Raw genomic sequence first — 18926 nt, forward strand, 5'->3', positions numbered from 1 at the left:
ATAAGATCAGGGGTGAAACAGGGATTTCCATTATCATGTCTTTTCTCTAATATTGTACTAGAAATGTTAGCTTTAGCACTCAGAGAAGAAAAAAGGAATTAAAGGAATTAGAATAGTCAAGGAGGAAACAAAACTATCATTCTTTGGAGATGATATGATGGTATACTTAGAGATTCCTAGAGAATCAACTCAAAAATTATGTGATACAATTAATGACTTTAGCAATGTAGCAGGATATAAAATAAATCCATCTAAATCATCAGCATTTCTATACATGACCAAAAAAGTCCAGCAGCAAGAGATAGAGAAATTCCATTTAAAATAAAAGTAGACAATTTCAAATACTTGGGAGTCTACTTGCCAAGACAAACCCAGGATCTCTATGAACACAATTACAAAACACTTTTCACAGAAATCAAATCAAATCTAAATAATTGGAAAGATATCAATTGCTCATGGATAGGCTGAGCTAATATAATAAAAATTACAATTCTACTTAAATTAATTTACAAATCAGATTAGTTAAAAATTATTTTATAGGGGTAGAGAAATAATAACTTCATCTAGAAAAAAAAAGGTCAATAATATCACGGGAAATAATGAAAAAAAATGTACAGGAATGTTGGCTAGCTGAACAAAATCTGAAGCTTTACTATAAAGCCAGAGTCATTAAAACTATGTGGTACTGGCTAAGAAATAGAGTAGAGGATCAATGGAATAGGTTAGGCACAGGAGACACAGTAGTAAGTGACTTTAGTAATGTACTGTTTGATAAACACGAAGACTCCAGCTTCTGGGATTGGAACTCAGTATTTGACAAAAACTGCAGGGAAAACTGAAACATAGTATGGGAGAAAATAGACATAGACCAACATCTTACCCCTTATACTAAAATAAAGTCAAAATGGGTACATGATTTAGACATAAAGGTGATATCATTGGTCATTTAGGAGAGGAAGGAATAGTATACTTCTCAGATCTTTGGAAAGGGGAACAGTTTATGATCAACCAAGAGACAGAGAATATTATGAAATGAAAAATGGATGATTTTGATTACATTAAATTAAAAAAGTTTTTGAATAGAAGCAATGCATCCAAAATTAGAAGGGAGAGAGAAAACTGGGAAACAATGTTTTAGCCAGGAATTCTGATAAAGGCCTCATTTCTAAAATATATCAGGAACTAAATAAGTCAAATTTATAAGAATCCAAGTCATTCCCCAATTGAGAAATGGTCAAAGGATATGAACAGGCAGTTTTCTGATGAAAAATCAAAGCTATCTATTGTCATATGAAAAAATACTCTAAATCACTACTGATTAGAGAGATGCAAATTAAAACAACTCTGAGGTACCACCTGATACCTATCAGATTGACTAATATGATAAAAAAGGAAAATAATAAATGTTGGAGAAGCTGTGGGAAAATTGGAACACTAATGCATTGTTGGTGGATCTGTGAACTGATCCAACCATTCTGGAGAGCAATTTGGAATTTTCCCAAATGGCTATAAAGTTGTGCATGTCTTTTGACTCAGCAATACCACCTTTGGGTCTTTTTCCCAAAGAGATCATAAAAAAGGGAAAAGGACCCACATCTACAAAAATATTTATAGCTGCTCTTTTTGTGGTGGCAAGGAATTGGAAATTGAAGGGTTGTACATCAATTAGGGAATGGCTGAACAAGTTGAGGTATATGAATATAATGGAATACTGTTGTGCTGTAAGAAACAATGAGCAAGCAGATTTCACAGAAACCTGGAAGGACTTGCATGAACTCATGATGAGTTAGATGAGCAGAACCAGGAGAATATTATACACAGTATCAACAACATTATGTGTTGATCAAATGTGATAGACTTGATTCTTCTCAGCAATACAATGGTCCAAGATTGTTCCAAAGGACTCATGATGGGAAATGTTTTCGAAATCCAGAAAAAAAAAAAAAAAAAGATCTGTTCAATATGGATGCAGATCAAACCATACTAGTTCTATTGTTGTTTTTCTTTTTTGAGGTTTTTCCTTTTTACTCTGATTCTTCTCTAAAAATATGTCTAATGCAGAAATATGTTTATTGTGATTTTACATATATAACCTATATCAGATTAATTGCTGTCTTGGAGAAGGGGGAGGGAGGGGAGGAAGGGAGAAAAATTTGAAACTAGAAATATTATAAAAACAAATGTTGCAAACTATCTCTACATGTAACTATATAAGAATAAAATATTTATATCGAAAACCAAACAAATAACAAACAGAAAAAGATACTCTAAAACCTTAATTTCCTTGGCTACTTGTTGATGAAAGCACTTTTCATTTTGAATCATCTTCAAGGTGACGTCCTGAAGAAGTTTGTGGCCATAGACTTGAGATACTTGCCCAAAGTTGATTTTGCAAATGATTTTCATATATTCATATTGTTTGAAAATAATGGAACTTGGCAGATACTCAAAGGCCCGCCTGGAGATTAATCTAAACTGATTGAATTAAATGAGAGTGATTGACTTTACTTATTAGTCTATTTCATGTTCATTAGATTATAACCACACCTGGCTAGCCCCTAAGAAGTTATTGTTCTCAGAAGCTTAGGACTTTGAACTCAACATGAGACCACCTTCAAGTCCAGTGAACCAGTGGATTTGGATGATGCTAACCAATCAACTTGAAGCAATACGTAAGAACTGCCTCTGCTCCAGACCTATAAAAAGCTTCCACATTCAATTTGAGGGCCAGTTCATGGTTGAAGCAGGCTCATGGTGGAGGACTTGAGTAAGAACCAGACCAGGTGGGAACTCTAGGCTAGATAGGCATTTTCTTTTGCTAATTGCTAATACCTCCAACTGCCATCAAAATTGGAGAGACGTACTCTTGGAATCATTGCTCGCAAGTAAAACCAGTACGAGCACATTTAGACCATTGAATTTCATAGTCTCTTATTCTTCCATGTGTAATTTATTCTATTCCTCTATCTCTCCAATTTTGAACCATTGCAAGATGGTTTTGATTTCATAATACAATGTTAACTCTGGGTGTATTGTGCTCCCATATTCTAAATTTTTTTTTCCTACTGATTATTTGATCAAATTCTATATATCATTTCCCTAGTAAATTGATTACCCTGACAAGTGTAAATTAATTCTAAAAGTACTATTTTTACAAAAAAAATATTATTTGGAATTATTGCACATTGTAACGTATTCTGAGTCAAAGCAAATTCCCATTTTTTGCAATCATGATTATCCTCAATTTTTAAATCAATGTGAGACTTGGATTATGGAAATTTACCATTTAAGACATTAATTGCCTTCACCCATGAGAGGAATACAAAGAAGAGCAGGCATTGGAATGTCACAGAAAGGGAGACAAACGAAGTTCAGGTAGTGAAAGGAAAGGCAGAGAGAATGGCTATTGGCAACAGTCGAGGTTGGATTATGTTGGTTTAATTTTCCCCCATGTGGCACCAGATGGGCAGGCTATGCCATCTCATTCAAGAACTGACTTCAATTCCCCTTCCTATATGCCTGATGTCATGGACATCTCAATCCTATGCATCTGATTAACCCTGACTCAGTTATTTCTCTGTTCTTTTATGGTAACCCCCATAATTATCTCAGATGTCATGATAAATAGAATGTTGAATTTGGCCTTGACATCTGCTACCAGTTATATTACATCCTTTAATTTCTCATGATGGCATGAGGATAATCAGGCAGATGATTCAAAAAGCAATTAAACAAAGATTTAAAAAAATTATTTTCTTAATTAATATCACAGTTATTTTCTCAATTTATTCTGCACAGGGGGGAGTGTAGTAATATTAATTTTTAGAAAATGTTTCAATTTTTGATTTTATTATATGTTTCATGAATAACAACTGGACAATAATTGTAAAATCTCTAAAAGATTCTGAATTTCCTTAGACATGTTTTTGAGAACTCTCATTGTTTGATTTGATTACTGACAAAGCTATGTAAAGTTGTATTAAGCTCAATTTTGTAGGAAACTTTCCTAGCTGATTACCAGTATCTGAAACACATGAGGGACTTTACAATCACACCCAAAACTCTACAGCTGAGACTTGTTAGTTGATCATCTGGATCCACACCTGAAAGACTTTTATACCACAACTAAACCCAGAGGACATCCCAAAAATCATCTGAGAAAAGACTTCCAAAGACTTAAATGGACATTTTTGCTGTTTTCCACTATTTGTAATGTCCACCTTCTAAAGGGGAATGCCCCCTTTAGTTTATTGTCAATGTGTCCCTCAATTTTTTTCTCTTTTTTCATTCCCTTTACATCGTTAGTCATAAGTATCTGTAATGTTATTGCTTCATGAAGGAAACAATGTTTCTTAATGAAGCAGGGGGGAGGAAGGCAAAGTGAGAAAATAATGAGATGTGGCAGATACTCAAAGGCCCACCTGGAGATTAATCTAAACTGATTGAATTGAGTGAGAGTGATTGACTTTGCTGATTAGTCTAGTTCAAGTTAATCAGATTGTAACCACACCTGACTAGCCCATAAGAAGGTATTGTTCTCAGAAACTAAGGACTTTGAACTCAACATGAGACCACCTTCAAGTCCAGTGAAACAATGGATTTGGATGATGCTAACCAATCAACTTGAAGCAGTGTGTAAGGACTGCCTCTTCTCTAGACCTATAAAAAGCTTCCACACTCATTTTGAGGGCCAGTTCCTGGTTGAAGCAGGCTCATGGTGGAGGACTTAAAGAAGAACCAGACCAGGCTGGAACTCTAGGCTAGATAGTGCTTTCCTTAACTTTCTGAACTCCATGTGTTTTCCTTTTTACTAATACCTAGTATGCTTTAATAAATGCTTAATGCCCAAAGACTGGTGCTAAAGCTTCTAATGTAAGGTGACCACAAATTTAGATTTTAAACATCACAATATCTATAAGTCAAGTGGTTTCAAGGTACATGGATTTAACCCCCCTCACCATCATCATAGCCCAGATTTTTGGGGCCACCAATAATGAATGCCTTTTCTTATTTTTTGAATCTAAAAAATAAACTTTGGAACAATAGATAAATTCAAAATTCTCTTAAGAAGTTACTTGACACTCCTGCTTTTGTGCTTGTTCATGAATCAGAGTACCACTTTTAAGGCTTTGGATGCATTACTAGATTTTACATTATTCAAACTGAACTTTTACCCTCAGAAATGCTGTTAAGAGTCTTTTCAGAAGTATTTACTCCTGTGGCCTGGAGAACATTGCATTTTCCATTGCCTAATTCCTGAAAAAGCTGGTTTTCCTTAATTTCACCTCCATTTAGCATTGGTTTAGTGTGGTTTGTTGTTAGCTTGTTGGTTATGATATATAGTCTTCTGGTGTGAGAAAAAATTATTAATGAGGAATTTCTTGGGAGGACCTCAGAAATCACTTTCTTTTTTTGTAATTTTTAAAAATTATTTTTGGTGGGTCAATGATTTTTGGTGGGTTAAGTACTTGCCCAGGCTCACGCAGCTAGTAAGTGTTAAGTGTCTGAGGACAGATTTGAATTCAGGTCCTCCTGAACCCGGGGCGGTGCTTTATCCACTGTGCCACCTGGCTACCCCCAGAGATCCCTTTCAATCCTTTTTATCCCCTCCCCTCCACTCCAGGAAGTCCAGTTCTTGAGCAACTTCAGCAAGTCTTTGGGACAAACACAAGGGAACCAAAGAAATGGAGACTGATTCTTTTGTCTAGCTAAGTGAAGAAGGACAACTAGATACTGGAATTTGTCCTTTTGCATACTCTTTCTTGAGTTCATTTTTAATTTAGACCACCCTCAAGTCTTGTTAATCAATGGAACTGAATGCTATAACAAATTCACTTCTATCTATGTATAATGACCCAACTCTATCCAAAGATGATAAAACCATTGGCCACACCAAGGTTGTTCTCTTGAACCTCTCTTTACTTGCTCTCTTGGCTCAGAATGCTTTCTCTTGGTGTGTGCTCTTCCTCTTAGCACTATGAAAGTATGAAAGTCTGAGATTATGAGAAATTAGGGAGACACAAGGTCAATACTTTATTGATATATAATATTAATTAATAATAAATGCTTATGACCAAAACTGGTGTAATAGCCATTAAAATATAAATAGCAATTAATTTGTAAAATATAGTAGTAATAATAATTTTAGAAAACACATTGGGTGGAGTTAAATCAGTATGGTTGAAGATTATATTTGAGTCAGGTGGACATTTAGTTTTATCTAACATCATGAAGGTATCACACCTACCATCCCCCAACATATTTGGCTCCTAGGACTGAGGCCTTGCTCAGGTCTGCACTGCATTGTGGAGCCCCAGGAACCATCCATGGCATGTACACAAGGAGGCCTGGAAAGGGCTTACCTAGGCTACCAGCAGCTGATAGGCTGGCATGGGGGCCCAGCCCAAACTTACCCACTACTGCTTCCCCCCAAGAATCTTGGATATTCCACAACTTCTACCAGCGTGTGCATACCCACATCTATTTTTTGCCTTTCAGTGATTGAATACAGATGTCTGGAATTTCTGTGATTGGAGAAATAGGAGTGGAATAAAGACCCCCATTTTTATATAATGTTGAAGAGATAGATAAATATTTAAACATTAACAAGATTTTATTTTGGGGGGAGTATTAGCAATTCAAAATCTTCCCGTAATATCAAAATCATATTTGAAAATACGGTTGCTCACTTTGGTATTTGAGGGAGTCTAAAGATGATTTAGTATTGTTCAAAGAAAATGATGTTCATGAGATCACAGATTTAGAGCTAAACTGAACCCTGAATGCCACCTACTCTAACTTGATCATTTTCAATATAAGCACATCTGGGCCTAGAAAAGTGAAGTTATTAGCCAAGTAGTCAATTGAAATTTGAAAGTAGGCCTTCTGAATCTATTGTATCATTTTGCCTCCACAGTGTTTATTAGCCCTTTCTTAAAAACATACATACAAACTAGTGTTACTTTAACCCTAAATATTATGGTCACTACTAAAGAGTGTGAATCCTTGAAAGGTTATTAAATTGAGAGTGCTCACACAGTTTTCACATTCATGTTCAGAATAGAGATGGCTTAGTGATTATTTTTCCTTTGGTTGCTTAAAACAATGAATTGCATAGAACTGCCCTGGTCATCCACCGTGTTCTTCCTCCAGTGGCTCATCAGGCATGGGGCTTATCTGAGTTACTGAATACTAGGTAAATACATACAAGATTTGGAAGAAGGTTCTTTCAGGATAGAAAGGCTAAACATTTGAAGATGAGGCAGGTGATGTATCTACTGTTCAAGAGTAGATTAATTAACTCAAGTTCTCCGAGGTTTATCATCAAGTTGGCCACAGAGTGATGGGCTCATTTAGCAGGATAACTCTCAAGGTGTAGGGAAGCTGTGATTTCTGTTAATGGAAAGAGTACCCACATCGATGAAATCTCAGATATATGAAATACCAAATTAACTGACCTGCTAAATTGAAGCAGATTGAAATTTCTCCCCTTTTCCTCAAATATGTGCTTTGGAGTTTCAATGATTATATGCTCCATATTACATAGAACTCTATCCACATAAATGATTATGTCATATGCATTAGAAGAAAGCTCTGTAATGCTACTAAGTATTATATTTACAGCTTAATTTTGAATCAATTTGAGCTTTAGATCATTAGTTTTCAAAAGTTTAAATACAGAACATATGGTGTAATACATTTTAATAGTCAAAAGCTGCACATGGTTTGATATGGAGGCTGGGAGGATGGTTCAGAAGAAGGAATATTAATGACTTATCTTTAAGCTTCAAATGATATAAGAGTAAAGGACCCTAGTTAAGATTTTCCATAATCATTTAAAGATGCTAAGTAGGTGCCTAGTAGGGTACAAACTTTGAGTGAAAACCATTTTTTCCACTGAAAAAGTCACCTAGGCTTCAGCTATTATTGACAGATGTCTACCCTTCTAGTATCCATATTTTTATTTAATGCAGTAGTCAAGTCAGGTTTTAATATCACATCTTTTCCTCTGTTTCATACATATGTTAAATTGTGCTTCAGTCTATTGACATAACTTGTCATATCAGAATGGCATGAAAATATTGGCAGGTAAATAGGCATACCCATCAATGGCAAAATTGTTCAGGTCAAGTCTGGGGGAAAGTTTTCTTCAAAAACAAGACAGACACCCTTATGTGCCATTCAGGAGATAGATTCTGTCCAAGTGGTGAATGAATCTTCTCTCTTCTATTAAGACTAGCCATGTATTATTTGGGCTTACCCATCCCTTTTATATGATAATTTGTCTGACTTTCAAAATATAAACTGGAAATAACTTTAGAAATATAGGAATTGGTGGGGAAGTCTAGGTTTTAGATTGGGAAAAGGGAAGTGATGTTTGAAGAGTTTCATAGCCAAAAGTAGGATTTTTTAAATCTGGGCCAAAGATGTAAATACATGAACAGAATAGTAATATCACAGGTCCATTTACTTAAGAGGTTTTTGGAGTGGCAGGACACTACACTGTGGGAGGGAGATAGAGACCCCAAGACACTGGCACAGTGCTGTTGCTATTGGAAGGATGGATAGACTGTGAGTATGACAAAGAAATAATTCGACACACCATACCATCTCATATGTTTTTATGACCACTAATTATTTTCACTAAATGGGTGCTTTATCCTATTATTCCTATACTGGTAACAGACTGAAAATATTAAGGGCATTATAAATTCAATTGCATCTTGCCCTAGTTATAACCCAGATGAGGGGAAATTATGATAAAAGTTCATCAGGGGATGGAAAGACAGAGTATATTCATTGGGTAACAGAATAATGAACAATAATACTGGATGGGAAGTTCATAATTGGCTTGTTCAATTTCTTTTTCTGATATGGGCTTATTTAAGGACTTTATTTCCTCTTTGGTTAACCTGGGCAGTTTGTATATTTGTAAATATTTTTCCATTTCATTTGCTTTGTCAAATTCATTGGCATACAATTGAGCAAATTAGCTCCTAATTATTACTTTAAATTCCACTTCATTGGTGGTAAAATCAGGACTTTCAATTTTGATACCAGTAATTTGGTTTCCTTCTTTCTTTTTTAAAATCAAATTAACCAGGGCAGCTAGGTAGCACAGTGGATAGAGCACTGGTCTTGGATTCAGGAGGACCTGAGTTCAAATCCGGCCACAGACACTGAACACTTACTAACTGTGTGACCCTCAACAAGTCACTTAATCCCAATTGTCCTGCAAAACAATAAAGAAAGAAAAAGAAAGAAAAGAAAAATCAAATTAGACAATAGTATATCTATTTTATGTTTCTTTTCATAAAACCAGTTCTTAGTTTTGTTGATTAATTCTAGTTTTCTTACATTCTATTTTCTTATTTTCTCCTTTGATTTTCAGAATTTCTAATTTTTTATTTTTTTTCCATAAAAGTATTATTATTTTCCAATTACACGTAGAGAAAGTTTGAAACATTTTTATAAGATTTCTAGTTTCAATTTTTTCTCCCTCACCCCTCTCACTACCCCTTCCCCAAGACAGCTAGCAATCTGCTTTAGGTTATATATTTACAATCAGATTAAACATATTTCTGCATTATTCATGCTGTGCAAGAAAAATCAAAGCAAAAAGGAAAGACCTCATAAAAGAAAAACAAAAAAAAATTAGAAATAGTATAGGTCAATTTGCATCTTGATTCCATAGTTATTTTTTTTTTCTGGATTTGGAGAGAATTTTCCATCATGAATTCTTTGGAACTATCTCGTATTGCTGAGAAGAATCAAGTCTATCACAATTGATCAACACACAATATTGTTGATACTATGTACAATGTTCTCCTGGTTCTGCTCACTTCATTCAGCATCAATTCCTGTAAGTCCTTCCAGGTTTCTCTGAAAGCAGACTGCTCATCGTTTCTTACAGCACAGTAGTATTCCATTACATTCATATACCACTAACTTGTTCAGCCATTCCCCAATTGATGGGCATCCCCTCAATTTCCAATTCATTGCCACCACAAAAATAACGGCTATAAGGATTTTTGTACATGGGGGTCTTTTCCCCTTTTTTATGCTCTATTTGGGAAAAAGACTTAATAGTGTTATTGCTGGGTCAAAGGGTATAAACAGCTTTATAGCTCTTTTGGGCATAATTCCAACAATGCATTAGTGTTCCAATTTTCCACAGCTTCTCCAACATTTACTATTTTCCTTTTTTTCATATTAGCCAATCTAAGAGGTTTCAGATGGTACCTCAGAGTTATTTTAATTTGCATTTTTCTAATAAATAGTGATTTAGAGCTTTCTCTCATATTGCAATAGATAGCTTTGATTTCTTCATTAGAGAATGGCTTGTTCTATCTTTTGACCATTTCTCAATTAGGAAATGACTTGGATTCTTAGATTTATTAATTAATTCTACAGTTTTCTTGCTTTCAATTTTGTTAACTTCTCCTTTGATTTGCAGGGTTTCCAATTTAGTATTTAGTTGGGGATTTTTAGTTTGTTCTTTTTCTAGCTTTTTTAGTCTAATGCACAATTCATTGATCTTCACTTTCTCTCTTTTTTTATGTAAGCTTTTAGAGATATAAAATTTCCCCATAGCACTTGGCATCATCCCATAATTTTTGGTATGTTGTCTCATTACTGTCATTCTTTTGGAGATAGTTATTGATTATTTCTATGTTTTGTTGTTTGATCCACCATTGTTTAGAATGAGATTATTTAGTTTCCAATTAATTTTCAGTCTATCTTTCCATGGCTCCTTATTATGTGTAATTTTCATTGCATCATGATCTGAGAAGGATGCATTTACTATTTCTACCTCTCTACATTTGAGTGTGAGGTTTTTGAGCCCTAATACATGGTCAATTTTGGAATATGTGCCATGAACCACTGACAAAAAGATATATATCTTTCTATCCCAATTCAATTTTCTCCAGACATCTATCATATCTAACTTTTCTAACATTCTATTCACCTCTTTAACTTCTTTCTTTTTTTAATTTTGTGGCTAGATTGATCTAATTCTGAGAGGGGAAGATTCAGATCCCCCACTAGCATAGTATTACTGTCTATTTCCTCTTGTAACTCATTTAACTTTTCCTCTAAGAATTTGGATGCTATACCACTTGGTGCATACATGTTTAGTATTGATATTACTTCATTATCTATGGTACCTTTGAGCAAGATGTAGTTCCCTTCCTTATCTCTCTTAATTAGATCTATTTTTATCTTTGTTTTGTCTGAGATAAGGATTGGTACCCCTGCTTTTTTGACTTCCCCTGAAGCATAATATATTCTGCTCCAACCTTTTACCTTTTATGCTTTAAATGTGTTTCTTGTAAATAGTATATTGCAGGATTCTGGTTTTTAATCCATTCTGCTTTTCCTTTCTGTTTTATGGCATAGTTCATCCCATTCACATTCAGTGTTATTTTTACTAACTTATTCCCTCCATTCTATTTACCCCCTTTGTACTCCCCCCTTTCACCCTATTCTTCCTCACCAATGTTTTGCTTCTTATTCCTGTCTCCCCCAATGTTCCCTCCCTTTCATTTACCTTTTCTCCCCTGCTTCTGCCCTCCCTTCTATCATTCTATCCTTTGCCCCTTACCATTTTACTTCCCTAAAGAATATGCTAAGTTTCTTTATCCAAATGAATGTATATGTTATTTCTTCTTTGACTCAAATCTAGTGAGAGTAAGGTTGAAACAATGTTCAACCCTCCCTTCTTTCCCTCTATTTTAATAGGGTTTTTGCTCCTCTTCATATGATATAATTCACCCTATTCCACCTCCCCTTTCCTCTGTTCCCTATAAACTATTTTTAACCCCTTATTTTCTTTATATCATCATATCAAAGACAATTTATACTTATACCCTCTGTGTATAATCTGTCTGTCTGCCCAAATACATATACAGTTCTCAATAGTTATAAGTATTATTTTCCCATGTATGAATGTAAACAGTTTAATCTTATGTTATAACTTTTTCTTCCCATGTTTACCTTTTTACACTTCTTTTGAGTCTTGTATGTTAAGATCAAATTTTCTATTCAGTTCTGGTCTTCTCATTAATAAACCTTGAAAGTCACCTATTTTATTGAACATACATCTTTTCCCCTGAAAGAGAATGCTCAGTTTTGATGGGTAATAGATTATTGGCTGCAATCCAAGCTCCTTTGTCTTTCAGAATATCAAATTTCAAGTCTTGCAAACCTTTAATGTTGAAGCTGCCAGGTCCTGTGCAATTCTGACTGTGGCTCCATGATATTTAAATTGCTTCTTTCTGGCTGCTTGGACTATTTTCTCCTTCACCTAATATTATTGGAATTTTGCTACAATATTCCTTGGAGTTTTCCTTTTCGGGTCGCTGTCAGGAGGTGATTGGTGGATTCTTTCAATGATGATTTTATCCTCTGATTCTATAATGTCAGGGTAGTTGTCCTTGATAATTTCTTGGAATATGGTGTCTAGACTCTTTTTCTGATCATGGCTTTCAGCCAGTACAATAATTCTCAAATTGTCTCTCCTGGATCTATTTTCCAAGTCAGTTGTCTTTCAAATGAGGCACTTCACATTTTCTTCTATTTTTTGTTTCATTCTTTTCATTCTGTTTGACTGATTCCTGGTGTCTTCATGGAGTCATTAGCTTCCAACTGTCCAATTCAAATTTTTAAGGCATGGTTTTCTTCAGTCAGATTATGTACCTCCTTTTCCATTTGGCCAAATATATTTGTTTAAGGAATTGTTTTCTTCAGTCAATCTTTCTGTTTCCTTTTCCAAGCTACTGATTCTTTGTGCTTTCTTTTATAAGCTGCTGCATCTTTTTTTATAATTTTCTTGTGTTTCTTTCATTTGTTTCCCCATTTTTTTCTTCTACCTCTCTCAATTGATTTTTAAATCCTTTTTTGAGCTCTTCCAAGAAGGCTTTTTGGTCTTGAGACCAATTCATCTTCCCTCTTGAAGCTTCACATGTAGGCAATTTAAGAGTATTGTCCTCATATGAGTTTGTGTTTAGTCCTCCCCTGTCAACACAGAAGCTCTCAATGGAAAGGGCTCTTTTTTTTTACTCCTATTGCAGTTTATTATTTTTTTAAAGTTGAAGTCTGCTAATGGGGCACCAGGGTCACTGTTTCAAGTGGCAGATAGGTGCTGTGTCACTGGCTTTCTACGCTGAGACTTCTATGCCTTGTGGATTTCTAACTGCCCTGGGTTTGCTCCCTGAGCTTAATCCCAGTGCACTGGGATGGCCAGGCCTAGTTATGCCTGTCCTGTGTGAGGCCTTCTAGCTGGCAACCTGCCCTCTCAGCTGGTACTGGTGGATCTTACCATTGGCCTGCTGTGACACCAGCTTGTTGAACCAGGATCAAGGGACCTCAGTTGCCCGACTGTGGCCAAGAACTTCCTGCTGACTTGCCCGACCCCCTCCACACTGCAGTGTGCTGAGGTGCACTGTGCTCTCCTTTTGCCCAAGTGAGACTGAATTTTCCTGAAGTCTTCTAAATTATCCCAGTTTGGAAGATTGTGTCTCTCTGTCTTTTTGTAGGTTCTATAGTTTAAGAATCCATTTAGAGGCTTGATTTAATGTTCTTTTTGAGGGAACTGAAGGAGAGCTCAGGCAACTTCTGGGCTTCTCTCTGCCATCTTGGCTCTGCCTCCTGGGCAGGGCCTATTTCATAAGTATCTTTGTAATTCCTAGTACTACTATAGTAGATGTTTAAGAAATACTTGTCGATTGATTGATATCAGAGAAGAACTTTAGAGTAGAGGTCATTTAGATGTAGTTGGGGGTTTTTGGTGGGGTTTTTTTTGTTTTTTTTAGTGAAGCAATTGGGGTTACGTGATTTGCCCAGGGTCACACATCTAGTAAGTGTTAAGTGTTTGAGGCCGGATTTGAACTCAGGTACTCCTGAATCTAGGGCCGGTGCTCTATCCACTGTACCATCTAGCTGCCCCTTAGATGTAGTTTATTTTTAAGTACCTCCTAGTGTCACAATAAAAATGTTTTCTTTCTTTGAACATGAACTAAGTGGGGGAACAAAGGAGTCAGATATGTATGGTTTGATGTTCATCCTCTTCAATCTATCTTCTATCACTCTATAAGTCTACTCCAGCATTTTTCATGTTGTCCTAAAATTCTCTTATCACGACAACTTCCAGGTCATTCCCCTAGTGAATTTTTCCATTCATCCCCTATCAGCCTCATTTGTCTATATTCCTAACTCAATTTCCTCTTCTCTCCCCAACTCATCCCATCCTCATTTTGATTAAGCCATGGACAATCATGACAATGGAATCATACATAAGGACATCCTATATCAATCCATTCTCCATCCATTTGTGAGATTCATATAATTATTAGGTTTGATATAAACAATCTGCTATGGGAACGTATGAAAACAGCAAATCTGTATGGACCAAGAGATTATGAAAATGTCTCATAGATCCATTGCAAAATAAGAACAATGGGTATCAGCTAAGATACAGTAAAATTGCTCATGTTTAAAAATATATATATATCACTATGGCGATCAACAATGGGCCTTATCCTTCAGTCAGTCTGTTTTTTTGAGACAAACTATTTTCCTTCTTTGATAAGAGCTAATTGAATATGAGCTAGAAGTCAGTGAGATGCAAGCACATATTAGTGTTCCATGTACTTTAGCCCTTTAACATGTGCTGTTTCTTATTGTTTGCCAATCATTTCATTTGTGTAAATTGTGGCTTTTCAATGAAATTGAAAGATACAGATCATATACTTATTTTGTATCCCCTATACTATGTAGTTGGCAGCTATTTATTAAAGTGCTTGTGGAAGTCACTTGACTATATAAAATATCACAGATAACAGGGTAATATTTTTGTCTAGTTACCAGATAGCTATGGAGACTCAAGGGCTTTTTGTTACTTTTTACATAGGGGTTAAAATGACATATTAGTAAGGAGCTAAAATATCTCTTGACAGGTGGTCAAGACGTGTAACACCAAACCTGCTATTTATCCATATACCAAATCTGCTTCACCTTAAGGGGAAAAAAACCACAAGGATGGCTTTTTAATTTGAAAGGGTGCTTTAAAAAGCACATCGGAACCCAGACATCAAAGAGGAACGATGAGTTGCTGACACTTTTAACAGTAAGTAGATTCTGTGATGGCTTAGATGACACTAATTTATCAGCAATTTGATATTCTGACATGGAAACTGAAAGATAAGCTATCATTGATGGAGAAAGGCAAAAGAGCAAAAGAAGATGCAAGTTACCATATAAGATGAAAACAGAACTTTTTAGCATTGATGCAATATTACTTGGTTAGAACAAACATACATTTCTCTAGAGTTCTTCATCTTTTAAAATTATTTGTTAGAACAGAATATTTGTTTAGTGTTTACTCATTAGTGCACTATGTTTTTTAAGAACATAGAAGAAGTTATTCAGTATTTTTATAGATTTATAAAATTTTAGATTGGAATTATGATATATTTATATAGGGAGAGATTACTCGATTTAGAATTAGAGTACCTGATTCTGGTACATATTAGTATGTATTCAATGCTGTCCTATAGTCTGTCTGGACCTCAGATTCCTTATCTGTAATAATTAGGAGATTGGGCTAGGTAAACACTAAGGTTCCTCAGAACTATAAGTCTGTGTTCTTTTGATTAATATCTTCAAATCGCTGTTACAAAATTAGAGATAGAACATTTTGACAAAGGTCACTGCCCTCTTCCTCTTCTTCCTCCTGTTTTTCCTCCTTCTTATCATCATCCTCATCATCATAGACCGAATTTATACAGTGCTTTAAGTGTTGCAAGGTAGCCTTGGAAAACTGTAAACAAATAACCTAGTCAAGATGGTAGAGTGGAGGAAGTATTCATTTTAACTATTTCAGCATTCCCTTCCAAAGAACTTTAAAATAATGCCTTCGGTAGAATTCTTGAATTGCAGAGCTAACAAAAGGTCAGAATGAGATTTTTTTCTAACCTAAGATCTATGATTGGGGCAGAAACTCATGAATGTGATACTAATGGAAACACTAGGGCATAGCAACAAAGAGAGCAACAGTTTGGGATCCTTCCAGTCAGACAGGTTAAGTGATACCTTTTGAAATGGTCTTTTGCAATCCTCATAAATCTTAGTACACTCTCCCTCTTGGATGTCTTCATACACTGGCGGTATGCACAATACATAAATAAGTGACCTTGAACACAAGAAGATCTTAATTAAACTCATACCTCTGATAACATACTAGTTATGTGAACTAGGAAAATAAATTGGTATTAATCTATCACTGCCAAGGAAATTCTCCAAGACTATAAATTTTAGGGGGTAGGATATGATAATTAAGGTAATTCCTCAGGGCATGAAAAGGTGAGTAGTGATGCACTGAGCAGTATTTATTTTTCAGTTGTCTTTTTTTTCTAAATTCAGCAATAATTTTATTTTGTTTTCCTTAATGGCATTACCTTCCCTTATTTCTATTTCATTGCATATTACAATTTTAAAGTCAATATCTTGTTGTATATCAATTTTACTTTAAATTGGCTAATTGCTGATAACTTCCCAATAATCTTAATTTCATTAGTAACATGTCATCAGATCATTTCTTAGAATGGGATAACTTGGGAGAAGTTGTAGATCTCAACTCTATTGTTCGGAGTAGGGGCTACTGCTTCCTTTGTATAGGAGAATGAGAAAGGAAATATTTGAGAAAGGCACTGTGGACTAAGAAGGCAAGGCTTAACAATGCTATTTTGGGATGACAAAATAGTATGTAATCATATAAGGATTTAATTCTTCCTGTGTGTGACATTTCCTTGCATCATCTTTCTCTATGGACCAACATGTTTATAGGTGGTTGTCAGTGATGTGCCATTGAAGGGAAGAACATTTACAATCAGAATTTCCTATCTGTATGAGATCCAGAGGACATGGCACATATAAGAGACCTTTAGTGCCAATGTTCAGAGTATTCATTTAAATAAGGACTAAAAAAACTCAATTGAACATTTCCTAGAAGTCTTGGATTTATAGTGGCCTATATATTGTCTGAAAATTGCTTGAGTCTGGGAGAAACTTTGAAAGTGTAAATGAACAGTCAATGAAGTATTATGTATTATTAATTGCTTTTATTGGTTTTATGTCAAGAGTAAAATATTGTATATAGCTATGCCTATTTTGTCTTTTCTTAGGGAGAATGATTCCATTTCTGCCAATGGTGTATAGCCGGGTTTGATGTGAAACAGCAGATATCCCCAAGATGCAAAGTGGACACAGATACCCAGAAAGAGAGAGAGAGAGAGAGAGAGAGAGAGAGAGAGAGAGAGAGAGAGAGAGAGAGAGAAAATTGAGGGATAGAGGGAATTACTTAGATCTATGCCTTTCCATAATACTTCTGATCAATGGTAAAGTATCATATGAAACAAGATGATCATGGGACTCCCCAGGACCTGATCCTGCCTATTGAGTATTTTGAGGTTAGTGGCTAGCACTGCCACCTGGTTGCTGAATTGATTTCAATTTAAAATATCCCTCTTCTCATTCATATATCCCAATTCTTCTATTGAGCTTCATCTTACTCTGGGAATAGTAGGTGTCTATCCAATGACCGCCTCTGTTATAGCCCCAGTGCTCTAATTCCTTCCTAACTGTTTTTTTGCTATGTAATAAATTATTTTGTAAATCATTGTGATTGGCATAATTATGTATTATTTCTGAAATTTCAAAAATCACAGATCCATGACACATCAAAGTAAAAAAAAATCTATACATTTTAGAGTTATTAATGATGAGAAAACAGAGGAATTTATTACTTTACAATGAACCCTATAATCAAAAAGTTAAAAATACTAGCTCATGTTAAATTAACATTTTAAGGTTTACAAAGATTGTATGAGCTTACAGAGCTTATTAGAACAATTAATTTTAGAATTCACTGCTACATGATGTCTCTCTTTTGCTTATTTTGTTGTCCATTCCTTTTCTGTTTAACTCAGAGATCATCAATATAAGGCATTTGTGGGCAGCTAGGTGGTGCAGTGGATAGAGCATTGGCCCTGGAGTCAGGAGGACCTGAGTTCAAATCTGGTCTCAGACACTTAACACTTACTAGCTGTGTGACCCTGGGCAAGTCACTTAACCCCAATTGCCTCACTAAAATATATATATATATATATATATATATATATATATATATATATATATATATATATGGCATTTGTTTTCATGTAGTTGACAGTGAATCACTTCAATCATTATTATTGTTACTGTCATCAGTGCTCTGTCACTAGAAACCATATGGCAGTAGTAGTGAGGAACTTTCCTTATCACATTGTTATATACTCTAGTTATGGCCTTTATTATTTGTGCATTATGTATTCTCATCACTTTCATTTACTTTTCTGGGCCTACAGCTATCTGTGACATTCAAAGAAGATCAGTAATGATGAGTACACAATGGTGGAAAGACCTAGGGACATGGAAGCAAAGTTACTGGAAAACATGTCAAAATTCTTCTAAGGTGGAATAGGTCAGTGGATGTCTTAGTGACAGCATTCTAGCAATGTATGGCATTTTACTTTAAAGACAAATAAAAAAACATATACTAACTTAAACAAATCAAATGTTACTGCTAACAAAAAAATGCATGTCATTTAAATCATTATGAAATTTCCAGGGTATTTAAAAATATTGTAATGATGTATTCTTTCTCTTGTATTTTGAGATGAATATCAAGCAAAAATGTTTTACCTGAATGATCACCCTATAACCACCACCACATCCTCTTCCTCTTCCTCTTCCTCCTACTTTCTTCCTCCTTCCTCCTACCTCCTTTCTCCTTCCTTTATTTCTTCTTCATCCTCTCTCCCCCTCCTCCCTTCAGCTTTGAAATAGGAACTTCATTGCCAATAAGGACTTGTCTAAAAGGCATGAGG

The 18926-nt window shown here is 35.1% G+C and overlaps 1 pseudogene; it reads right to left on the reverse strand.

Annotated features, from left to right (window-relative positions):
• LOC122732109 overlaps positions 1 to 6472 on the reverse strand; it is a 137115-nt pseudogene extending 130643 nt beyond the window's left edge.
• Positions 6473 to 18926: the final 12454 nt, after the last annotated feature.

This window comes from Dromiciops gliroides, chromosome 6, assembly GCF_019393635.1.
Source record: "Dromiciops gliroides isolate mDroGli1 chromosome 6, mDroGli1.pri, whole genome shotgun sequence".
Classification (NCBI taxonomy): Eukaryota; Metazoa; Chordata; class Mammalia; order Microbiotheria; family Microbiotheriidae; genus Dromiciops; species Dromiciops gliroides.